The sequence below is a fragment of the Rattus norvegicus genome, chromosome 2 (assembly GCF_021556685.1).
Source record: "Rattus norvegicus strain SHRSP/BbbUtx chromosome 2, alternate assembly SHRSP_T2T, whole genome shotgun sequence".
Lineage (NCBI taxonomy): Eukaryota > Metazoa > Chordata > Mammalia > Rodentia > Muridae > Rattus > Rattus norvegicus.
In genome coordinates this window covers 201695001-201721705 of record NC_141535.1, presented here as the reverse complement: position 1 = coordinate 201721705, position 26705 = coordinate 201695001, and the positions used below count along the sequence as shown (strand labels likewise).

Below are 26705 nucleotides of genomic sequence, written 5' to 3'. Positions count from 1 at the left end.
AAAAGTAGGATATATTTTTTACCAAATTAGCATGACATATTTTAGCTTTCCTGAGGAAAATTTGTTATTTTAAAAGATGTAACACTATTTTTCCTAAAGGGTGGGAGATTCTAAAGCATTTTTTCATGTAGAAGCCTTCATAGAGTGTAGAGATCAAACTACTACACACTTCATTCTCAAAGCTATATTACTTTTATATCACCAGGAATAAAACTTTTAAAATCTTGTATCTTACATAATTAAGTTTGTTTTAGTCTAGAATGTAAAATAATTTCAAAATGAAATCCCACCATTAAGCTATAAAATTCCATCTTTATGATGGCTTCAACAAAGTAGGGAGAATCCCTTTAGGTTTATAGTGTGTATCAATCACTGCTACCTCCTCTCTTACTATACTCCTGTTATGGAAATAGCCTACAAATTTAGCCATGACTAAGTGTTCCCATGCAAAACTCAAATCAAAAGCACCAACTATTTCATACATATCTTCTTTTGGACACAAAAGATAATTCAATATAATTATACTTGTTAGAAAAAATAAGCAAACATCTGTCAAGGGACTAAATTGATTTGAAATCTCTACAAATATCTTAGACATAAGAAAACAAACAAGCTGTCCCTCTCTTGTTCTTGCTCTTGCCTTCCTGCCCCTGCTCTGTCCTCCCATTACCCTCTCCCCTCTCCCCACAAGTCCATGGTTCTCTACTCTTCTCTTCCTTCCCTCCCTCCCTCCTTTCCTCCCTCACTCCTTCCCTCCCTCCCTCCCCCTCTCTCTTTCTGTCTTTCTCTGCATCTACTACCCTCTTAACTCCCCTCCCCATGCTCTGAATAAACTCTTTTATATACAAAAGAAAGAAAGAAAGAAATCAAACAGCACAATGAAAATGTGTGTTCACAAAAAAAATAATAATGGCCCCTTCTTTATGCTAATAGTTTTCTTAAGTGTACTTGCAAGAAAGCTAACATTTATTGAAGATATAATGTACAACAATCTTCATGCATAAGAGTCCTGAAGAAACTAGGAAGTTTTCATGTAAAACTCCAAACAACTGATTCAGCAATTTTCTTCATTAGTCTGAATGTCATTGGTGCAGAACTGTGTACAAATGTGCTGAGTGTGTTTCACTATTATATTTTCTTACAATAATATATAATTTTTCTTTACATAAACACACCAATGACTAATATCATGTCTTGTATATGTATTAAACTACCTCAAGAGGTTTATCATTCTTACAAACTTTCATTATATCAGAATAAATGTAAAAATTATCTAACCATAAATCATCTTTTGTTAATAAAGTGTTTAAATTATTTAACAAATTGAGTAAAGAGTAAGCCATGGAATGACAAACTGATCAACTTCTTAAATTATTGAAGGCAAAGCTCCTTCTACAAAATACATATTTTATTGTACTCAATTTAAGCATTAATAATACATAGTACTAAGAAAACCACATGCAATTTTTTTCTTGTAAATAAAGAGTCTGTTTCAATAAATGAGATCTGTGGTTTCCTTCTGTGAGCCCTTTTATTTGGTTATTATGTTGCTGTTTGATTGTTTCTTCTACTTATTTAAATATTTAATGAAAGGTTTTATCCATTTTTTTCCTGAGGCTCTGAGGCAAAGGGCATAATTTAAAAATATCGAATAAGTAAACAAAAGTCATAATACTGGAAAACTTGGGATATGCAAAATATATTAAAAGCCCCGTTTTCATAATAGAATAACAAATTCTACTCTTCTCTTTAGGAGACAAACTATAAGAAATGCGGTTCAATAATTCCAAAATATTTTACAACACAGCTAGGCAGTGCTGCCTTTTATACTATGTCTGTTGCCGTGTCACATTCACACTTACACTTCTGAAATAATTGAAGTGATGAAAACAAGTCCTATTAAACATTACTTCAAAAATTATCAAAGCCTTCTTTAATATTTTCTAATACCATACGGAATAGACACAGTTGGTGAAGAGGATCTTTTGACCAGGATAGGACAGTGAAATATGTGAGTCAGTAATAATAATAGTGATCACTTTTTGCAGGAATATACATGTATGAAGTTGTGTGGTGGTCTCATGTTGGTCTTAGTAAGAGCACCTTTACTTATGTTCATGAAGATCAGGTATTGATATCAAGCATCTTTCCTAGTGACTCTTCTCACTGTTTTCTGAGACTGGAACTCTTGCTTACATACACTTTGAAGGCTAAAATAGTTGTCCAATTAGCTGTGTAGACTATTCTCTTTCATCTGTTATTAAAGATATAAAATGTGGGAACTAATTAGGGAAGAGTGTTGAAAATAAATATAGAAGAAAGAGATGTGATGGATATATTACTTTAAGGGCCTCTGAAAATTGATAGAGTCATACTAATATTTATCCCCAAAATATAATACATACAAGCCTGTGTGAAAGTCTACATTTAACTTTTGGGTGAATTTTTTAACCTGGGCTAATAATGTTCTTATAATGTTAGAAAAGCCAAAGATTATTTAACAAAAACCTTAATAACATAAATGAAGGGTCTTATTTTGATCACAGCTGTGTTTGTGTGGTGTGTGTTTTGTGTGTCTGTGAGTGTACATGTATGTCTCTGTGTTTCTGTGTGTGTCTGTGTATGTTGCTCTGTGTGTGTATATGTGTGTGTATGTGTGTGTATGTATGTGTATATATGTGCCAATTTAAATAGTCTTATTATTCCATGTTACTTGTTTTGGGTCCCTGTAGAACAATGGTATACCCTCTACTTGGACTGACTTAATCTGCCTCTTCAATGGTGGGGCCTAAAGAGCACCACCAGATGGAGGAGCTCCCTCACATAAAGGAAGTCACTAGGTATTCCTCCAGGCATCCAACCAGCACTCTGGTACAGCTTGGTAATTGAAAGGGTTGCAGATTTTCTCCAGTTCTTTCGGCTGATCTTCAAATTCTTCCTTCTCTGCAGTCTGGTTCTGATTCAGCCAGCTGATGATTTCATTGCACTTGTCAAGATCCTTATGTTTGTCTTCATCATTGATCTTGCCTTGAAAGTTCTCATCTTCAAGAGTTGTTTCCATGTGGAAGGCATAAGACTCTAGTGAAGCTTCCTGGTTGCTGCCGCTGCGGAGACCTCGTAGGCAGCACACCATGAGCAGACTTGAGCCTCGGGACCACAGGTAAGACCAACTTTTCTGCTGCAAGAGACCTGCCTGGTGAACTCAGGACACACAGAGGCAAAATTCCTCTAGGACCAAGCACTTCCAGTGTTTACCGGGAGTCCCAAACCCGCGGATCACGGCCCGCAGCAGCTCTCTGCTCCCAAACCCCTCACCGCCTGGTCAGGTGGGCACTCCTGAGGCTGCAGAGTGGAAGAGACCACCAACACTGCCCACCCCTGCCCACATCCCTGGCCCAAGAGGAAACTGTATAAGGCCTCTGGGTTCCCGTAGAGGAGGGCCCAAGAGCAGCAGGACCACTGCACTTGAGACACCACCAGAACCTGAAGGGATCTACCAGATAAACAGTTCTCTACACCCAAATCCCATGGGAGGGAGAGCTAAACCTTCAGAGAGGCAGACACGCCTGGAAAACCAGAAGAGACTGCACTCTGCACACCTCTCTGACGCCAGAGGAAAACACCAAAGGCCATCTGGAACCCTGGTACACGGAAGCTCCCGGAAAGGGCAGTGCAGATCTTCCTGGTTGCTGCTGCCGCGGACAGTTCATAAGCAAGACCCCACGAGCAAACTTGAGCCTCGGAACCACGGGTGGAACCAACTTTTCTGCTGCAAGTGACCTGCCTGGTGAACTCCATTCACAGGCCCACAGGAACAGCTGAAGACCTGTAGATAGGAAAAACTACACGCCTGAAAGCAGAACACTCTGTCCCCATAACTGGATGAAAGAAAACAGGAAAACAGGTCTACAGCACTCCTGACACACAGGCTTATAGGACAGTCTAGCCACTGTCAGAAATAGCAGAACAAAGTAACACTAGAGATAATCTGATGCCGAGAGGCAAGTGCAGGAACCCAAGCAACAGAAACCAAGATTACATGGCATCATCGGAGCCCAATTCTCCCACCAAACCAAACAAAGAATATCCAAACACACCAGAAAAGCAAGACCTAGATTTAAAATCATATTTGAACATGATGCTGGAGGACTTCAAGAAAGAAGTGAAGAACTCCCTTAGAGAAACACAGGAAAACATTAATAAACAAGTAGAAGCCTACAGAGAGGAATCGCAAAAATCCCTGAAAGAATACCAGGAAAACACAATCAAACATTTGAAGGAATTAAAAATGGAAATAGAGACCCGCGGATCCCGGCCCGCAGCAGCTCTCTGCTCCCAGACCCGGTGAGAGAGAGACCCAACCGCCTGGTCAGGTGGGCACTCCTGAGGCTGCAGAGCGGAAGAGACCACCAACACTGCTCACCCCTGCCCACATCCCTGGCCCAAGAGGAAACTGTATAAGCCTCTGGGCTCCCGTGGGGGAGGGCCCAGGAGCGGCAGGACCCCTGCGCCTGAGACACCGCCGGAACCTGAAAGAAACAGACCGGATAAACAGTTCTCTGCACCCAAATCCCGTGGGAGGGAGAGCTAAACATTCAGAGAGGCAGACAAGCCTGGGAAACCAGAAGAGACTGCTCCCTGCACACACATCTCGGACGCCAGAGGAAAAAGCCAAAGACCATCTGGAACCCTGGTGCACTGAAGCTCCCGGAAGGGGCGGCACAGGTCTTCCTGATTGCTGCCGCTGCAGAGAGCCCGTGGGCAGCACCCCATGAGCGAACTTGAGCCTCAGGACCACAGGTAAGACCAAATTTTCTGCTGCAAGAAAGCTGCCTGGTGAACTCAAGACACAGGCCCACAGGAACAGCTGAAGACCTGTAGAGAGGAAAAACTACACGCCCGAAAGCAGAACACTCTGTCCCCATAACTGACAGAAAGAGAGGAAAACAGGTCTACAGCACTCCTGACACACAGGCTTATAGGACAGTCTAGCCACTGTCAGAAAGAGCAGAACAAAGTAACACTAGAGATAATCTGATGGCGAGAGGCAAGCGCAGGAACACAAGCAACAGAAACCAAGACTACATGGCATCATCGGAGCCCAATTCTCCCACCAAAGCAAACACGGAATATCAAAACACACCAGAAAAGCAAGATCTAGTTTCAAAATCATATTTGATCATGATGCTGGAGGACTTCAAGAAAGACATGAAGAACTCCCTTAGAGAACAAGTAGAAGCCTACAGAGAGGAATCACAAAAATCCCTGAAAGAATTCCAGGAAAATATAAATAAACAAGTAGAAGCCCATGGAGAGGAGACACAAAAATCCCTGAAAGAATTCCAGGAAAACACAATCAAACAGTTGAAGGAATAAAAAATGGAAATAGAAGCAATCAAGAAAGAACACATGGAAACAACCCTGGACATAGGAAATCAAAAGAAAAGACAAGGAGCTGTAGATACAAGCTTCACCAACAGAATACAAGAGATGGAAGAGAGAATCTCAGGAGCAGAAGATTCCATAGAAATCATTGACTCAACTGTCAAAGATAATGTAAAGCGGAAAAAGCTACTGGTCCAAAACATACAGGAAATCCAGGACGCAATGAGAAGATCAAACCTAAGGATAATAGGTATAGAAGAGAGTGAAGACTCCCAGCTCAAAGGACCAGTAAATATCTTCAACAAAATCATAGAAGAAAACTTCCCTAATCTAAAAAAAGAGATACCCATAGACATACAAGAAGCCTACAGAACTCCAAATAGATTGGACCAGAAAAGAAACACCTCCCGTCACATAATTGTCAAAACACCAAACGCACAAAATAAAGAAAGAATATTAAAAGCAGTAAGGGAAAATGGTCAAGTAACATATAAAGGGAGACCTATCAGAATCACACCAGACTTCTCGCCAGAAACTATGAAGGCCAGAAGATCCTGGAATGATGTCATACAGACCCTAAGAGAACACAAATGCCAGCCCAGGTTACTGTATCCAGCAAAACTCTCAATTAACATTGATGGAGAAACCAAAATATTCCATGACAAAACCAAATTTACACAATATCTTTCTACAAATCCAGCACTACAAAGGATAATAAATGGTAAAGCCCAACATAAGGAGGCAAGCTATACCCTAGAAGAAGCAGGAAACTAATCGTCTTGTCAACAAAACAAAGAGAATGAAAGCACACAAACATAACCTCACATCCAAATATGAATATAAAGGGAAACAATAATCACTATTCCTTAATATCTCTCAATATCAATGGCCTCAACTCCCCAATAAAAAGACATAGATTAACAAACTGGATACGCAACGAGGACCCTGCATTCTGCTGCCTACAGGAAACACACCTCAGAGACAAAGACAGACACTACCTCAGAGTGAAAGGCTGGAAAACAACTTTCCAAGCAAATGGTCAGAAGAAGCAAGCTGGAGTAGCCATTCTAATATCAAATAAAATCAATTTCCAACTAACAGTCATCAAAAATGATAAGGAAGGACACTTCATATTCATCAAAGGAAAAATCCACCAAGATGAACTCTCAATCCTAAATATCTATGCCCCAAATACAAGAGCACATACATACGTAAAAGAAACCTTACTAAAGCTCAAAACACACATTGCACCTCACACAATAATAGTGGGAGATTTCAACACCCCACTCTCATCAATGGACAGATCATGGAAACAGAAATTAAACAGTGATGTCGACAGACTAAGAGAAGTCATGAGCCAAATGGACTTAACGGATATTTATAGAACATTCTATCCTAAAGCAAAAGGATATACCTTCTTCTCAGCTCCTCATGGTACTTTCTCCAAAATTGACCATATAATTGGTCAAAAAACGGGCCTCAACAGGTACAGAAAGATAGAAATAATGCCATGCGTGCTATCAGACCACCACGGCCTAAAACTGGTCTTCAATAACAATAAGGGAAGAATGCCCACATATACGTGGAAATTGAACAATGTTCTACTCAATGATAACCTGGTCAAGGAAGAAATAAAGAAAGAAATTAAAAACTTTTTAGAATTTAATGAAAATGAAGATACAACATACCCAAACTTATGGGACACAATGAAAGCTGTGCTAAGAGGAAAACTCATAGCGCTGAGTGCCTGCAGAAAGAAACAGGAAAGAGCATATGTCAGCAGCTTGACAGCACACCTAAAAGCTCTAGAACAAAAAGAAGCAAATACACCCAGGAGGAGTAGAAGGCAGGAAATAATCAAACTCAGAGCTGAAATCAACCAAGTAGAAACAAAAAGGACCATAGAAAGAATCAACAGAACCAAAAGTTGGTTCTTTGAGAAAATCAACAAGATAGATAAACCCTTAGCCAGACTAACGAGAGGACACAGAGAGTGCGTCCAAATTAACAAAATCAGAAATGAAAAGGGAGACATAACTACAGATTCAGAGATTCTGATAAATCATCAGATCTTACTATAAAAACCTATATTCAACAAAATTTGAAAATCTTCAGGAAATGGACAATTTCCTAGACAGATACCAGTTATAGAAGTTAAATCAGGAACAGATAAACCAGTTAAACAACCCCATAACTCCTAAGGAAATAGAAGCAGTCATTAAAGTTCTCCCAACAAAAAAAGCCCAGGTGCAGACGGGTTTAGTGCAGAATTCTATCAAACCTTCATAGAAGACCTCATACCAATATTATCCAAAGTATTCCACAAAATTGAAATAGATGGATCACTACCTAATTACTTCTATGAAGCCACAATTACTCTTATACCTAAACCACACAAAGACCCAACAAAGAAAGAGAACTTAAGACCAATTTCCCTTATGAATATCGACGCAAAAATACTCAATAAAATTCTGGGAAACCGAATCCGAGAGCACATCAAAACAATCATCCACCATTATCAAGTAGGCTTCATCCCAGGCATGCAGGGATGGTTTAATATATGGAAAACCATCAACGTGATCCATTATATAAACAAACTGAAAGAACAAAACCACATGATCATTTCATTAGATGCTGAGAAAGCATTTGACAAAATTCAACACCCCTTCATGATAAAAGTCCTGGAAAGAATAGGAATTCAAGGCCCATACCTAAACATAGTAAAAGCCATATACAGCAAACCAGTTGCTAACATTAAACTAAATGGAGAGAAACTTGAAGCAATCCCACTAAAATCAGGGAGTAGACAAGGCTGCCCACTCTCTCCCTACTTATTCAATATAGTTCTTGAAATTCTAGCCAGAGCAATCAGACAACAAAAGGAGATCAAGGGGATACAGATCGGAAAAGAAGAGGTCAGAATATCACTATTTGCAGATGACATGATAGTATATTTAAGTGATGCCAAAAGTTCCACCAGAGAACTACTAAAGCTGATAAACAACTTCAGCAAAGTGGCTGGGTATAAAATTAACTCAAATAAATCAGTTGCCTTCCTCTATACAAAAGAGAAACAAGCCGAGAAAGAAATTAGGGAAACAACACCCTTCATAATAGACCCAAATAATATAAAGTAACTCGGTGTGACTTTAAGCAAGCAAGTAAAAGATCTGTACAATAAGAACTTCAAGACACTGAGGAAAGAAATTGAAGAAGACCTCAGAAGATAGAAAGATCTCCCATGCTCATGGATTGGCAGGATTAATATAGTAAAAATGGCCATTTTACCAAAAGCAATCTACAGATTCAATGCAATCCCCATCAAAATACCAATCCAATTCTTCAAAGAGTTAGACAGAACAATTTGCAAATTCATCTGGAATAACAAAAAACCCAGGATAGCTAAAGCTATCCTCAACAATAAAAGGACTTCAGGGGGAATCACTATCCCTGAACTCAAGCAGTATTACAGAGCAATAGTGATAAAAACTGCATGGTATTGGTACAGAGACAGACAGATAGACCAATGGAATAGAATTGAAGACCCAGAAATGAACCCACACACCTATGGTCACTTGATTTTTGACAAAGGAGCCAAAACCATCCAATGGAAAAAAGATAGCATTTTCAGCAAATGGTGCTGGTTCAACTGGAGGTCAACATGTAGAAGAATGCAGATCGATCCATGCTTATCACCCTGTACAAAGCTTAGTCCAAGTGGATCAAGGACCTCCACATCAAACCAGACAAACTCAAACTAATAGAAGAAAAACTAGGGAAGCATCTGGAACACATGGGCACTGGAAAAAATTTCCTGAACAAAACACCAATGGCTTCTGCTCTAAGATCAAGAATCGACAAATGGGATCTCATAAAACTGCAAAGCTTCTGTAAGGCAAAGGACACTGTGGTTAGGACAAAACGGCAACCAACAGATTGGGAAAAGATCTTTACCAATCCTACAACAGATAGAGGCCTTATATCCAAAATATACAAAGAACTCAAGAAGTTAGACCGCAGGGAAACAAATAACCCTATTAAAAAATGGGGTTCAGAGCTAAACAAAGAATTCACAGCTGAGGAATGCCGAATGGCTGAGAAACACCTAAAGAAATGTTCAACATCTTTAGTCATAAGGGAAATGCAAATCAAAACAACCCTGAGATTTCACCTCACACCAGTGAGAATGGCTAAGATCAAAAACTCAGGTGACAGCAGATGCTGGCGAGGATGTGGAGAAAGAGGAACACTCCTCCATTGTTGGTGGGATTGCAGACTGGTACAACCATTCTGGAAATCAGTCTGGAGGTTCCTCAGAAAATTGGACATTGAACTGCCTGAGGATCCAGCTATACCTCTCTTGGGCATATACCCAAAAGATTCCTCAACATATAAAAGAGACACGTGCTCCACTATGTTCATCGCAGCCTTATTTATTATAGCCAGAAACTGGAAAGAACCCAGATGCCCTTCAACAGAGGAATGGATACAGAAAATGTGGTACATCTACACAATGGAATACTACTCAGCTATCAAAAACAACGAGTTTCTGAAATTCGTAGGCAAATGGTTGGAACTGGAAAATATCATCCAGAGTGAGCTAACCCAATCACAGAAAGACATACATGGTATGCACTCATTGATAAGTGGCTATTAGCACAAATGCTTGAATTACCCTAGATCCCTAGAACAAACGAAACTCAAGACGGATGATCAAAATGTGAATGCTTCACTCCTTCTTTAAATGAGGAAAAAGAATACCCTTGGCAGGGAAGGGAGAGGCAAAGATTAAAACAGAGACTGAAGGAACACCCATTCAGAGCCTGCCCCACATGTGGCCCATACATATACAGCCACCCAATTAGACAAGATGGATGAAGCAAAGAAGTGCAGACCTACAGGAGCCGGATGTAGATCTCTCCTGAGAGACACAGCCAGAATACAGCAAATACAGAGGCGAATGCCAGCAGCAAACCACTGAACTGAGAATAGGTCCCCTATTGAAGGAATCAGAGAAAGAACTGGAAGAGCTTGAAGGGGCTCGAGACCCCAAAAGTACAACAATGCCAAGCAATCAGAGCTTCCAGGGACTAAGCCACTACCTAAAGACTATACATGGACTGACCCTGGACTCTGACCCCATAGGTAGCAATGAATATCCTAGTAAGAGCACCAGTGTAAGGGGAAGCCCTGGGTCCTGCTAAGACTGAACCCCCAGTGAACTAGACTATGGGGGGAGGGCGGCAATGGGGGGAGGGTTGGGAGGGGAACACCCATAAGGAAGGGGAGGGGGGAGGGGGATGTTTGCCCGGAAACCAGGAAAGGGAATAACACTCGAAATGTATATAAGAAATACTCAAGTTAATAAAAAAAAATTTAAAAAAAAAGAAATAAAGAAAGAAATTAAAGACTTTTTAGAATTTAATGAAAATGAAGGTACAACATACCCAAACTTATGGGACAAAATGAAAGCTGTGCTAAGAGGAAAACTCATAGTGCTGAGTGCCTACATAAAGGAACAGGAAAGAGCATATGTCAGCAGCTTGACAGCACACCTAAAAGCTCTAGAACAAAAAGAAGCAAATGCACGCAGGAGGAATAGAAGTCAGGAAATAATCAAACTCAGAGCTGAAATCAACCAAGTAGAAACAAAAACGACCATCGAAAGAATCAACAGAACCAAAAGTTGGTTCTTTGAGAAAATCAACTAGATAGATAAACCCTTAGCCAGACTAACGAGAGGACACAGAGAGTGTGTCCAAATTAACAAAATCAGAAATGAAAAGGGAGACATAACTACAGATTCAGAGGAAATTCAAAAAATCATCAGATATTACTATAAAAGCCAATATTCAACAAAACTTGAAAATCTGCAGGAAATGGACAATTTCCTAGACAGATACCAGGTACCGAAGTTAAATCAGGAACAGATAAACCAGTTAAACAACCCCATAACTCCTAAGGAAATAGAAGCAGTCACTTAAGGTCTCGCAACCAAATAGAGCCCAGGTCCAGACGGGTTTAGTGCAGAATTCTATCAGACCTTCATAGAAGACCTCATACCAATATTATCCAAAGTATTCCACAAAATTGAAATAGATGGAGCACTACCTAATTACTTCTATGAAGCCACAATTACTCTTATACCTAAACCACACAAAGACCCAACAAAGAAAGAGAACTTAAGACCAATTTCCCTTATGAATATCGACGCAAAAATACTCAATAAAATTCTGGCAAACCGAATCCGAGAGCACATCAAAACAATCATCCACCATTATCAAGTAGGCTTCATCCCAGGCATGCAGGGATGGTTTAATATATGGAAAACCATCAACGTGATCCATTATATAAACAAACTGAAAGAACAAAACCACATGATCATTTCATTAGATGCTGAGAAAGCATTTGACAACTTCAACACCCCTTCATGATAAAAGTCCTGGAAAGAATAGGAATTCAAGGTCCATACCTAAACATAGTAAAAGCCATACACACAAACCAGTTGCTAACATTAAACTAAATGGAGAGAAACTTGACGCAATCCCACTAAAATCAGGGAGTAGACAAGGCTGCCCACTCTCTCCCTACTTATTCAATATAGTTCTTGAAGTTCTATCAAGAGCAATCAGACAACAAAAGGAGATCAAGGGGATACAGATCGGAAAAGAAGAAGTCAAAATATCACTATTTGCAGATGATATGATAGTATATTTAAGTGATGCCAAAAGTTCCACCAGAGAACTACTAAAGCTGATAAACAACTTCAGCAAAGTGGCTGGGTATAAAATTAACTCAAATAAATCAGTATCCTTCCTCTAAAACAAAAGAGAAACAAGCCGAGAAAGAAATAAGGGAAGCGACACCCTTCATAATAGACCCAAATAATATAAAGTACCTCGGCGTGACTTTAACCAAGCAAGTAAAAGATCTGTACAATAAGAACTTCAAGATTCTGAAGAAGGAAATTGAAGAAGACCTCAGGAGATGGAAAGATCTCCCATGCTCATGGATTGGCAGGATTAATATAGTAAAAATGGCCATTTTACCAAAAGCGATCTACAGATTCAATGCAATCCCCATCAAAATACCAATCCAATTCTTCAAAGCGTTAGACAGAACAATTTGCATATTCATCTGGAATAACAAAAAACCCAGGATAGCTAAAGCTATCCTCAACAATAAAAGGACTTCATGGAGAATCACTATCCCTGAACTCAAGCAGTATTACAGAACAATAGTGATAAAAACCGCATGGTATTGGTACAGAGACAGACAGATAGACCAATGGAACAGAATTGAAGACCCAGAAATGAACCCACACACCTATGGTCACTTGATTTTTGACAAAGGAGCCAAAACCATCCAATGGAAAAAAGATAGCATTTTCAGCAAATGGTGCTGGTTCAACTGGAGGTCAACATGTAGAAGAATGCAGATCGATCCATGCTTATCACCCTGTACAAAGCTTAAGTCCAAGTGGATCAAGGACCTCCACATCAAACCAGACACACTCAAACTAATAGAAGAATAACTAGGGAAAAATCTGGAACACATGGGCACTGGAAAAACTTTCCTAAACAAAACACCAATGGCTTACGCTCTAAGATCAAGAATCGACAAATGGGATCTCATATAACTGCAAAGCTTCTGTAAGGCTAAGGACACCGTGGTTAGGACAAAACGGCAACCAACAGATTGGGAAAAGATCTTTACCAATCCTACAACAGATAGAGGCCTTATATCCAAAATATACAAAGAACTCAAGAAGTTAGACCGCAGGGAAACAAATCACCCTATTAAAAAATGGGGTTCAGTGCTAAACAAAGAATTCACAGCTGAGGAATGCCGAATGGCTGAGAAACTCCTAAAGAAATGTTCAACATCTTTAGTCATAAGGAAAATGCAAATCAAAACAACCCTGAGATTTCACCTCACACCAGTGAGAATGGCGAAGATCAAAAACTCAGGTGACAGCAGATGCTGGAGAGGATGTGGAGAAAAAGGAACACTCCTCCATTGTTGGTGGGATTGCACACTGGTAAAACCATTCTGAAAATCAGTCTGGAGGTTCCTCAGAAAATTTGACATTGAACTGCCTGACGATCCAGCTATACCTCTCTTGGGTATATACCCAAAAGATGCCCCAACATATAAAAAAGACACGTGCTCCACTATGTTCATTGCAGCCTTATTTATAATAGCCAGAAGCTGGAAAGAATCCAGATGGCCTTCAACAGAGGAATGGATACAGAAAATGTGGTACATCTACACAATGGAATATTACTCAGCTATCAAAAACAATCCCTTTATGAAATTCATAGGCAAATGATTGGAAAATATCATCCTGATTGTGCTAACCCAATCATAGAAAGACACACATGGCATGCACTCATTGATAAGTGGCTATTAGCCCAAATGCTTGAATTACCCTAGTTGCCTAGAACAAATGAAACTCAAGACGGATGATCAAAATGTGAATGCTTCACTCCTTCTTTAAAAGGGGAACAAGAATACCCTTGGCAGGGAATAGAGAGGCAAAGATTAAAACAGACACAGAAGGAACACCCATTCAGAGCCTGCCCCACACGTGGCCCATACGTATACAGCCATCCAATTAGACATGATGGATGAATCAAAGAAGTGCAGGGGACAGGAGCCGGATGTAGATCTCTCCTGAGAGACACTGCCAGAATACAGCAAACACAGAGGCGAATGCCAGCATCAAACCACTGAACTGAGAATAGGACCCCCGTTGAAGGAATTAGAGAAAGAACTGGAAGAGCTTGAAGGGGTTCGAGATGCCATATGTACAACAATGCCAAGCAACCAGAGCTTCCAAGGACTAAGCCACTACCTAAAGTCTATACATGGACTGACCCTGGACTCTGACCTCATAGGTAGCAATGAATATCCTAGTAAGAGCACCAGTGGAAGGGGAAGTCCTGGGTCCTGCTAAGACTGAACCCCCAGTGAACTAGATTGTTGGGGGGATGGCGGCAAGGGATGGAGGATGGGGAGGGGAACACCCATAAAAAGGGGAGGGGGATGTTTGCCCGGTAACCGGGAAAGGGCATAACACTCAAAATGTATATAAGAAATACTCAAGTTAAAAAAACAAACAAACAAAACAAAACAAAACAAAACAAAAATCCCATCCCAAACCAAACAAACGAACAAAAATAGACTTTACAAAAAAAAAAAAAAGACTCTAGTGAATTCTTGGAGCAGATCATATTTATCTCTTCTCATCTTCAGCTTTGTACTTCTCAGCTTCTTGGGTTATATGCTCAATATCCTCCTTACTCAAGCAGCCCTTGTCATTGGCGATGGTGAACTTGTTCTCCTTTCTTGTGCTCTTATCTACAGCAGAAACATTGACGATTCCATTGCAGTGTCAACCATCTGAGGAACCCTATTGGGTGCTGGACAAATGTCTGTGACCTCAAACTTTCCAAGGAGGTTGTTGACCTTTGCCATGGCCCTTTTACCTTCATATACCTGGATGAGTACACTTGGCTGGTTGTCAGAGTAGGTGGTTTAAGTCTGGGTCTGCTTCATGGGAATGGGGTTTTGCAGTTGATGAGAACTGTCATGACTCCACCAGCAGTTTCAATACCAAGGAAAAGAGGCATAACATTTAATTTAAGTGCAGCAAATACTGAACATTCTCAGACTTTTCTACAGGTAGAATGGCTGCCTGGACAGCTGCACCATAGGCAACAGCTTCATTGGTGTTAATTTTCTTATTCGGTTATTTTTTACTGAAGAAGTCTTGCAGAAGTTTCTGGATCTTGGGGATTCTGGTAGAACCACCCACCAGGAGAATATCATGAATCTGTGAATTGTCTAGTTTGTGTCTTGAAGGGCCTTCTCTACAGTGTCCAGTGTGCTACAGAACAGGTCAGCATTCAATTCCTCAAATTGAACACAGATAATGGATGTATAGAAGTCAATTCCCTTAAATAGAGAATCAATCTCAACACAGGCCTAGGTGCTAGAGGAGAGGGTGTGCTTGGCCTGCTCACAGGCAATGTGGAGACACCAGACATCTTTCTTGTTCTCACTGATGTCCTTCTTGTGTTTTTACTTAAACTCAGCAATGAAATGGTTGACCATTCTGTTCTCAAAGTCTTCTCCACACAAGTGGGTGTTTCCAACTGTTGATTTGACTTCAAAAATTACATCCTCAGCAGTGAGGATTGACACATCAAAAGTGCTACCTCAGAATATTCCTTTCAGTTCCACCCTTCTTATCTAAGTCATAAGTTGGTTCACTAATGACTCGAAGTACATTGAATCCAGCAATAGTTTCAGTCTTTTTATGTCTGCTGCTGAGAGTCATTGAAGTAAGCTGGCACTGTGACCACAGCATTGGTTACAGTCTTTCCAAGGTAAGCTTCGGCAATTTCCTGCCAATTCTCAGTACCATTGAGGACACTTCCTTTTTGTCTCCTCTTTGTATTTGCCTTGGACCTTGGGCCTGCCTGCATTATTCACCACCATGAAGGGCCAGTGCTTCATGTCAGACTGAACAACAGCATCATCAAAGCTACATCTGATCAGAGGTTTGGCATCAAAAACTGTGTTGGTGTGGGGTTCATTGCAGTCTGATTATTACCTGCATCCCCAATTAATCATTTGTGTCAGTGAAAGCAATGTAGCTCAGTGTGTTGTTGTTACTCTGGTCATTGGCAATTTTTTTCCTTCTTTCCATGCTGAAAGACACCCACACAAGTGTAGGTGGTGCCAAGATCAATGCCAGCTGTGGGTCCCTTAGACATGGTTGCTTGCATGTAGGCCCAGCTGTGCTGACTACAAGACTACACAAATACCCGAAAGCTGGTTCTGTGTTCAATGAACCATCCATGAATTGTTTAAAACATTACAGACTATTGACATTTTCTCTGGTTTCTCACTAGAAGTGTAAGTTAAGGCCCTATTGTTAAAGATAGCATGCACATTTAACACTGGGTAGAGAGAACATGGAGTTGTCACTGAGTTGAATGTTTCCTACCTGAGGACTATCAGAAGAAAACGTGGAAGCTTCCAAAGGAGGGCAGCAACCAAAAGTAACATCCACATAGGAAGTCTATGAACCACAAGAATGGCCAGCAGGGCACAATAATTAGAGGAGTACAGTAGTTGATAGCTGCTCTTGCTCTCTTGCTCTCCCTCTCTTTCCCATTCTCCTCATTTCTCTCTCTCTCTCTTTCTCTCTCCATGTGCTTAGGGGCAGCTCCTCTCTCTCTCTCTCTCTCTCTCTCTCTCTCTCTCTCTCTCTCTCTCTCTCTCTCCTCTCTTTTTTCTCTCTCTCTGTGTCTCTTCCTTTTTCTCTTGTCTCCTTTCTCCCTGTGACTTTTCCTCAACTTCCCTCCCCAATCACTAAATAAACTCTATTCTGTTCTTTAAAAAAAAAGTGGTTGACAAGCAATGAGTCTTGAATTCTGCTTAAAACCAACTGAACAAAGAAGAAACCATGTTTTGTATAGGAAACTAAATACTCAGTGTGGGTAAAGACATGATTCTTGGAAGAAACCTCCTGCTTTTACATTACTAAACCAGCATAAAATGAACCACATTCTGAGTATTTATCCTTTTACCTGTTCATAGGTAAAATAACTGTCTTCTTGACTCTGTCAAATAATCTTCTCTTTGCAACACAAAGAAACCATTACAGAAGTCACAAAAAATCAAAATGCAGACACACTGATCTCAATTCCAATGTATACAACTAAAAAACATAGGTGCTTAACATCTACTTGTTTACATGACACTCTATCTGTAATATATGAAGAAATTTCTATTCACCAGGAAATTATAGACCAATACATGGATATTACAAAAGTCAAACTTAGTCAATCAATACCTTTGATGGGGGGGGGCGGTGACTGACAGAATGTGAAAATTCCAGCATAAATGCAGAATGTATCCCAAGCACCCACCCTTCTATAGCAGACGTTATTGGTAGTCGATAGCTGCTGGGGAAGAAAATACTTATGTTTTTCATATCTGGATAAGGGTGGATATCCCATGTTCCAATGGATGACATTATATACTTGCATGTAGGATAAGCACTAATTAAACTTATTGGGTTATTAAAAACAAAAGATGTAAAATTGAGAATGGGCAAACTGGGTGCAGATGTATGACGGAAAACTGATAGACATGATCATATTTAACTGTAAACGTGTGTAAAAATGTAAAGAATATTTCAAGTTATTATTTAACAAGAAGACATAAATGTAGAATGGGGATTTGTAAAGGTCAGTTTGATAGACTTAAAGAGGAAAAATGTAATTTGGATCATATTTCAGTTTATATGTATGTCCTTTTAAAGGATCACAATAAATAATAATAAAACATAATAAAAACATTGTATATTACTATTATAAGATATAATTAATACAGCATTTCCCATAGCTTAAGTGTTTCTAATTATCACAAATATTTAATGGTAGATTGCAAACATTACAAAACCTCAAAGATTTGGTACATGTTGACATGTTATTTGATTTTAATATTTTTTGTTTATTATTTTATTGTTTGATAATTCTAAAACATATTCTTCTGAAACCTTTATTTGGGGATGGCATGGAGTATTTTGGAAACCCAACAATAAAATTCTTATGTATAAAAATGAAATTTGCTTGTAATTTACATGTAATTGAGCTAAGATGAGAACATTCCTCTAGATATCTTTGAATAGCTAAAGGCATAGAAGTGACTAAGAATTTTTTGAACATGGGTGGAGAGGCCCTTGGACCTGTGATGGCTTGATGACCCAGTGTAGGGGAATATCATGGTGGTGACGTGGGAATGTGTGGGTATGAGGGGCAGCATCTTCATAGAAGCAGGGGATGGGGGATGGGATAGGGGATTTGTGGAGGGGAAACCAGGAAAGAGGATAACATTTGAAATGTAAATAAATAAAATATACAATAAAAAAGATTTTTTTTGAGCAATTAGAGTTATTTTTTTTCCAGTGGCAACAATGTATATCCCAAGTTTCTCACACAATTGTGGTTAATTGCTATGAGTGTGTGGGGGGGGCACGCACATGTGCGCGTGTGTAAGAGAGACAGAGAAGAGGGGGAGGGAGAGGGAGAGGGAAGAGGGAGAGGAAGAGGGAAAGGGAGGTTGACCTGAGCTTGCTGATGCCTGATGCTTTACTGCTTTCTTCCTCACTGACCTGAGAAAGGGGTTCACAATGAACTAGACAATTAGGGTTTGGTTAAAATGGCTGAGCACTTAATTGTTATAAGCTTCCTCTCTCGATCATTAGCAATGGATGGGCATTCATGTGATTGCTGAGGAGGATTACACTCAGACAGTCCTTATAGAGCCTGTCCTCTTGACTGAAGACATTCCTCAACTCCATTACTGACTTTTTTCAATATGAAAATCAGTAACTAAAATATTATTTATAACTTTGGTGATAATGTTTTCACTGAGTTATATTTACTTTTTTAAAAAAAATATTAGTTTCTTAGACTATTTGACTAAATACTGAACCATATTCCTCAACTCTTAGTAGATTTACATATCACCCCTCAACTTGTGTTCTTTATTTTAATCATCACATATACTTTTTGCTCCCCAACTGCTTTTGCTTGTGGACTTTTCCAAGGAGTATTATGCCCTTAGAAGGACCAATATGTTTAAATAACTCCCTCTATCCCAGCCCTTATAAATTGCTAATAGCATCATAGATATTGATGGCAATATAAGCTTAGTATGGTAAAATAAGTATAATTTGCCAGTCACATTTATTTTAATCATATCCTAGCATTGTGTTTTCAAAACAAGCAATATATATATAGAGCCTTGCTAAGTGATATACAGTATAATGACTTAGTGGTTTATCAGAATACTCCTCCCATTAAAAATGATGTAAAGTTCCTTATCTTTGTTTCCAACTTAATATTCATTAAGATACTTTCCATTTTAATCTCACATGCACTATAAATAAGAGTTTTAGGAAATTCTATCCATATTTTTTAATCTTTTCCTTTGTTAAATTTAGCTTAGTTTCATTTTGCCATGTGGTATTCCTGAAGAGATAATATTTTTTCATGAATTTCAATTTTCATGAATTTCTGACACTTTAGCTATAGTAGTATATGTAATTTCAACATCAGGATCATTAAAGCCTCAATAATATCATGCCATATTTTATACATGACAATTATTTGACATGTATAATGACAAATATTATTAAACATTTTATATAAATATTTATAGTAAAGCTTTAGTGACACAGCTAAGTGTGAAAGCTCAAGAACTCACTATTTTCATTCAAAAATAATGGCGTTAGTTTCAACAGCTTATTTATCTTCAGATTATTTCACATGATGCCTGTCTAATCTGAAGACTCCTAAATGTAACTTGTATTCCTAGCTGTATCTAAGTATTTTAGAAATGGATCAAAATGAAGCTATGATAGAAAAACTATCATCAACAAAATTAATAGATCTTTAGTCAAACACTAAGAACTAAATTGATCTACTGGTTTCAATCCTGGAAACAGCTCAAAAGTTAAGCTGAGAAAAATATGGCTGTCTTCTGTTTTCTGCATATGAAAGTCAATGTAATGTCTGATGAGATAAAAGTCTCCCGGTGTTTTCACCTTAAGTGAATGATTATGAAGAAAGAAGATTTTTATGATAATCCATGCAATGTTGCCACTCTCTCTGAGGTGTATTTTTGGAATACACTGAAATGTACAGTATTGAGAAGTATGCATATATTCATATATACATATATACATATATATGAATCAGTAAATATTTGCACTGTAGGAAAGGCATGAGAGTAATTATTGTGTAGTATCAAAGACCACATTAACCAGACATAAAATAGTAAGGATAAGGCATTCCTAACTAAATAGAAGAGCATTATGATAACTGGGAATCATTTTTATGAATCTCATGCTCTACTGAATAAACTGTTTGAACACTAGGAAATCTTTTCTATTAAAATGGACAAAATGAGAGTAGTCCATACTCCCATTTCCAACGGTGTATGCAAGATATTTCTCAGAATGAATTCAATGACACATTGGGCCAATCACTTTGTTAAACAGGAAATCAAACTTTACAGTCCTCCATGATTCTATAGCTCATGTTCTTGTATGTAATTGCTGTACTATATTGGTTGCTGTGTAAATAGACAATCATTTTATTTAAAAAGTTGATATATATGACATATGCTTAGAGTCAGTCTTCATTTAATAGCAGATAATACATTTATCATTAAATTTAATTATTAGAACTTTATCAACATCTGATGGTTATATTAATTATTGACATGAAAGTTGTCCTTTAGAAAAGGAGCATCCCAAAAGTATAAGTCTCGATAAACATAAACCATTAAGTCTGGAAGGAATTTCCCATTTTGCACACATTCTTTGTCCTTTCACTCAAATGTCAACATTGTAGAAGGTAGATCTTGAAATTGTAGTTCTTGGGTCTACCTAATCGCAAATAGACCTCAAAACATGCATAAGAATGTTTAATGAAGGTGGCTGTTCCAAAATACTGTTTGGTGGTATAATATCAGTGAAGCTTTAGAAGGCCCTAATGTGGAAACCACAGTAGAATAAATTTAAACACTATGATTGATACTACGATTTTGTACTGTCTTGTACATGCAAAATGTAATATTTTAACTTAACAATATGGAGCAAAACCTTATATTGCACAAATAAATAAATGTCAAGAAAATAAAAAAGTCCTTTCTCATTCTTTAAGTATACATAATATTTTTGAAATATAACTGATAAAATGAAGCTGTTCAAACTCATATTTTATTACTCTTAATATTTTGATATCTATTTCAATACAATGAAAATATACAACCATCATAACATAAATAGATATAGTTAGTGTTGCTTTTCTACCCTAAGAGAAACAAATATATCATTATGTGAAAAATATAAAAGAAAAGTCATTGAAGTTGACAGAAAATGTTTGCATATATTTTTAAATCTTTTATTGTCAGCAGTTTGGATCTGGCTGTTATTGTATTCTGTAAAAAATCAACTTTCCATCCCATATAAACTAATTTCCAAGAAACACCCATATATCATGCTACTATTCCTCAGAGGAAATAAGATTATGCACCCACCAGCTGCAGAACCAAATCTTATGATGTTTATGTTTATTTTCTTTCCTACTAAAAATGTAAAAACTATATAAAGTATATATATTTAGAAAGGTTTCAAGTTTTAAAAGATAAAATCATAGTCCTTACTATGAATAAACATTTTACTATTTACAAAATGAAACATAAGAAAAATATCTTTCTTTTCTGCATAGTATCCCTTCAAATTTTATATACATTTGTGATCATGTTTCTACATGTGCTTCTATATGGAGAATGAAAAATGCTTATTGACAGAGTATAGCAATATAGACACATTTCTAAAATTGATTCCACAGTTCTACTATCGCAACTCAGTTATTTACAACATATAGGCCTTTTTTCAATGCATCTTTCCATGTTTCTGAGCTTCCTGCATGGTAAAGCCATCTTGAACAATGGAAAATACCTATGCACATGCCCAATGAATGATATCTCTTAGCATTTCAAAACAAATTTTCTTGACGCAAAAAGCACTCATTGCTGTCATGTTCGTCTGATTAACTATAGTACGTATCACTTCTTTATGTAGCACAAGGAAGCATTAGCTTGGCTTTGCTTTGCTTTGCTTGATCAAATATTAAAAAATAAATGTCACTACCACCATGCCAGAATGAACTTTGAGATTGAAATGGCTTTGATCAAAGGTTCTTGTCAACATTATTTTCCTCTTCAGGTGGTGTGTGACAATAGGAAAAACTGCCTATCTTAAAGGCAATCTCCTTAATGTATAAATCTTTAAGAGAGGCAGTCCTCCACACTGACACTTACTAGACCCATATATTGCCACACTTATATTGAAGAATAAAAACTGCTTAGAGACAATCATAGACATACTGACCTTTCAAGAAGTATGCAGAACCACTGAACTGAGAAGGGGACCCCCGTTGAAGGAATCAGAGAAAGGACTGAAAGAGCTTGAAGGGGTTTGAGACTCCGTATGAACAACAGTGCCAACCAACCAGAGCTTCCAGGGACTAAGCCACTACCCAAAGACTATACATGGACTGACGTAGCTATGAATGGCCTAGTAAGAGCACCAATGGAAGGGGAAGCCAAGACTGAACCCTGAGTGAACGTAATTGTTGGGGGGAGGGCGGTAATGGGGGGAGGATGGGGAGGGGAACACCCATATAGAGGGGGGGTTAGGAGGACTTTTGCCCGGAAACTGGGAAAGGGAATAACATTCGAAATGTAAATAAGAAATACTCAAGTTAATAATAATAATAATGATAATAATAATAATAATAATAATAATAATAATAATAATAATAATGAAGTATGTAGACCAGCAGAGCCATGTAGATCAGGTGAGCTACCTAAAAGCAGTGAAGTTTTCCCAAGTAATATGCAAGTTGCTCAGAACAACTAAGCTGTTTGAAAGCAACAGTCCTTGATCCTGTAAGGTGTTTGCCAGTTGTGTAGCTCACTACAGATTTCCACCTTATGTGAACTGTCACACAGGCTGGCATGAGCTTTTGGTGATTCAGCTGTCTTTGAGTCATTTCAGCTCCCGTTACACAGAATTCCTGTACGGAGTTCTAATAAAACTCACTTAGAAAAAATGTACACATTATCATCCTTTTTTCAAATATTTGCACAACTCTATGAATAGAAAGGAAATTTTAAAATGTAGTTCTCTAAGATTTGCAACATACTTTCAATGTTCCTGTTTCCCTTCAGGAAATTTTGGTTCTTTTTGAATTTGTCACTATCTCAAAATTGATATGTCCATTTTTCTTTTTTCTTTGTCCACATCAATTTCAGTGTACATCATTTTGGACACAGTTTACCCATATTTCTTTTTTAGATTTTAACACTAATTCCTTGTGTATTACTTTGTACTGAATTCATTACTAGTATCACTAAGTTTGGAAATACATGCAAAGCATAAGTATAAGCAGTCCTTGAAGCTTTTATACCAGTGAATGTATTTACATTTCATGGAAATACTTAAACATTATGTTATCACATTTGTCTAGGCAGTATAAAAAAGGCAAACCAATTTGTCCATAATGGGAAAGAAAGATTTCTTTATAAAATGTTCTCTTTTTGTGCATCAGGGTTACAGAAGGATGATAAAATATATTTATTTTAAATATATTTCTTCAACTTCTCAAGTAAAACATCTTATCCAAAAATAACTATATAAGCACATATTTGCCATGTGACATACAAAGGTAGAAGTTTATATACAAAATATCTATCTTGTTATCCCTCATCTATTCCAAAACAATATAGAGGATACTGGATAATTCTCCATATATGTGCATTTTTATGTGATGTATGATCTCTACCACTTCCTAATTATCAAAGGCTATCACCAGAACAAAGATATACCTTCCATTATCATTTGCTTTTAGTCCCATATCTAGGATTATACACAATATGACCTTATTTCATGCTGTTGGGTTATGCATATCTGTTTGTGTTTGTTAACAGGTATAACAGAAAAATTTAACATCTTTTCATCCCATTACTGATATTTACTAACAACCAAATAAGAGTATTTATTGACTATTGTAGGGATTATGCTAATTTTAGGGTTCAACTAGGTAGTTTGGGAAATTATCTGTCTGTTTAATGTCCTTAACTTCTGTTGACTTTCACAATCTTAATATCTGGACTTCTCTTTTCCTAACATATTTGTACATGATTTATAGGTTCTCCTTCCAAATCCATAAACTCATGATATCCTTTTGGTACTGAGTCAGCAATGCTTTACTCCTGGATGATACACAATGACGGCTTATTGTATTAATAAACTTCAATCCTATATGACTCTGCTTACAAAGTTTTCATAATTTAACTCATTTGGCCTTCAGTGACCTATTTGAGATGGATATTATTTTTATCATCTTGGTAGAGAGAAATTGGAATATATTTAAGTATTAAAATCTTGTATCGTTTTCAAGCTTTTCAAGTTTGCATTTAGTTTGAAATGCCTTATAGCAAGTAAATTAAATCAAAATACTGTTCAATGACATGGAATATGCTTGTATAGAATATGGCATAGTGTTTATGCAATATTATCCAACCTTTATTTTATTAATATATTGTTCTCCTCTCTCTCCCTTTCTCCCTCCCTCCCTCCCTCCCTCCCTCCCTCCCTCCTTCCTTCTCCTCCTGGTAATTATTTTGTTTCTCCTTTAAGTGGGATTGAAGCATCCACACTTGTGCTTTCCTTTTTTTTAAGCTTCATATTGTCTGTGAGTTTAGCATGGGCATTCAGAACTTTTTGGCCAATATCCACTTATCATTGAGTATACACCATGTATGTACCTCACTCAGGATGATATTGTCTAGTTCCACCCATTTTCCTGAAAAATTCATGATGCCTTTGTTTTTAGTAGATGAACTGCATTCCATTGTATAAATATACCTCACTTTCTGTATCCATTCTTCTGTTGAGGACAATCTTTAGCAAATCATGCTGGTCTAACTGGTGAACTGTCTGTAACAGAGTAAAAATTGATCTACACTTATCTCCTTCTACAAAGTTCAAGTTCAAATAGATCAAGATTCTCCACATAGACCCAGGTACATTGAATCTAATAGAGGAGAAAGTGGGAAATATTCTCAAACACATTGGCACAGGGACAAATTTCCTGAATAGAAAACTTTCCTGAACAGAATAACAATAGCTCAGGCTTTATGATCAATAAATGACAAATGGGGCCTCCTGAAACTGAAAAGATTCTCTATGGCACTCTCAATATGACAAAATGGCCACTAACAAATTCTGAAAATATCCTTACTAAACCCTACATCTGATAGAGGGCTAATACCCAACATAATCAAAGAATACTTTTATTATTTTATACAACTGAAAATAAACACTTCAAACTTTATTTTTGTTCACTGACCAGAAGAGGTTGGAGAAAAAGAAAGTTTATTGAAAATGGCATTGTGTAACTGCTTAGAAGTACCTTATGGCAATTCTACTCTTCATTGTCAGGATACCAGAAGTTCAGTCCAATAGCAAACACTAAACCTAAAGTAGTAACTAGCAATGGCAGTCTAGTCCAATAGAAAACACCAAACAGGTATCATTAGCAGCTTCCAGGTCCAGCATAAACCACAAGGCTTCAAAACATCAGCACACGTCAGTAGAAGCATCAAGAATCAGAGAAAGGGAATAACAACTGAAACATAAATAAAAAATATCCAATAAAAAAAAAAGAACCAGTCATAATACCACAAGAAGTTCTTTTGTGATTTTCTTTCTATGAAGTGGGAACCAGATCAGAAAACTGTTTCATATCCACAAAAGTCAGCAAAGACCAGCAAGGACTTGGATGTTGCAGCAATGTAAGAACATCCTTTAGCTGTTTGTGGGGCTCCATTTATACTGTTTCCAAGCATCACGTGCTGTCTTAAATGTCTACTCCAGCAAAACATCACGTGCCCCTTCACTTGTCTACTTTGACAAAACATCCTCTCACAAGATAGCTTCCAGAAAAACATTCCATGAAACAAAGGACTTTCCAAAGAAACCAGAAATGTCCACTTCAAGGTACTCTTTTAGTTGCATTCTACAAAGAGAACTCAGCAAATGAAATGGGCCACCATTGTGTGAATCAGTTAAAGAACACTTAAAGCTAAATGTTGTGTTCTCTTTGAACATTAATTCTTTCATAATTTTAACAGTTGGAATGAACCAAACCATTAAAGTTTGCACACCTCGAGTATAAAATTTTATACAGTTTGGTATTAAAAGCAATTATCAATGCTGTACAAACATCATAGGTTGCACCCATGTGTTTATATACTTCCTACACTTTTGTTTAAATGTCGAGAAACAAATTCTCTGGATCCTTGAACTTTTTGATAAGAAATAACCAAGGACTTATCCAATGTGATGATACCATTTTCTACTATCACAGCAATGATGAGAATCCAAATTCTCCCATCCATACCTTTACCTAGGACTTAAATTCTTACTCTTAGTTGTTCTAAAACATGTGTAGTAGTGACCCGCATAATTTGAACTTTTGAGTGACCTATATCAAGACTGCATTTAAAAAATATTCATTCAAGCATATGTGGAGCAACTGAAAATATCTTAACACAAATATCATCATACAAATACTTAAAGATAGGAAAATTATATGATGAATATAAATTTGTACATGCATATGTTGATAATAGTTGATGGTATCACCTGGCATCATAGA

The 26705-nt window shown here is 37.7% G+C and overlaps 1 pseudogene; it reads right to left on the bottom strand.

The window, feature by feature from the left end:
* Positions 1-2762: 2762 nt before the first annotated feature.
* On the bottom strand, positions 2763-16169 carry Hspa8-ps16 (heat shock protein family A (Hsp70) member 8, pseudogene 16; annotated as a pseudogene).
* Positions 16170-26705: the final 10536 nt, after the last annotated feature.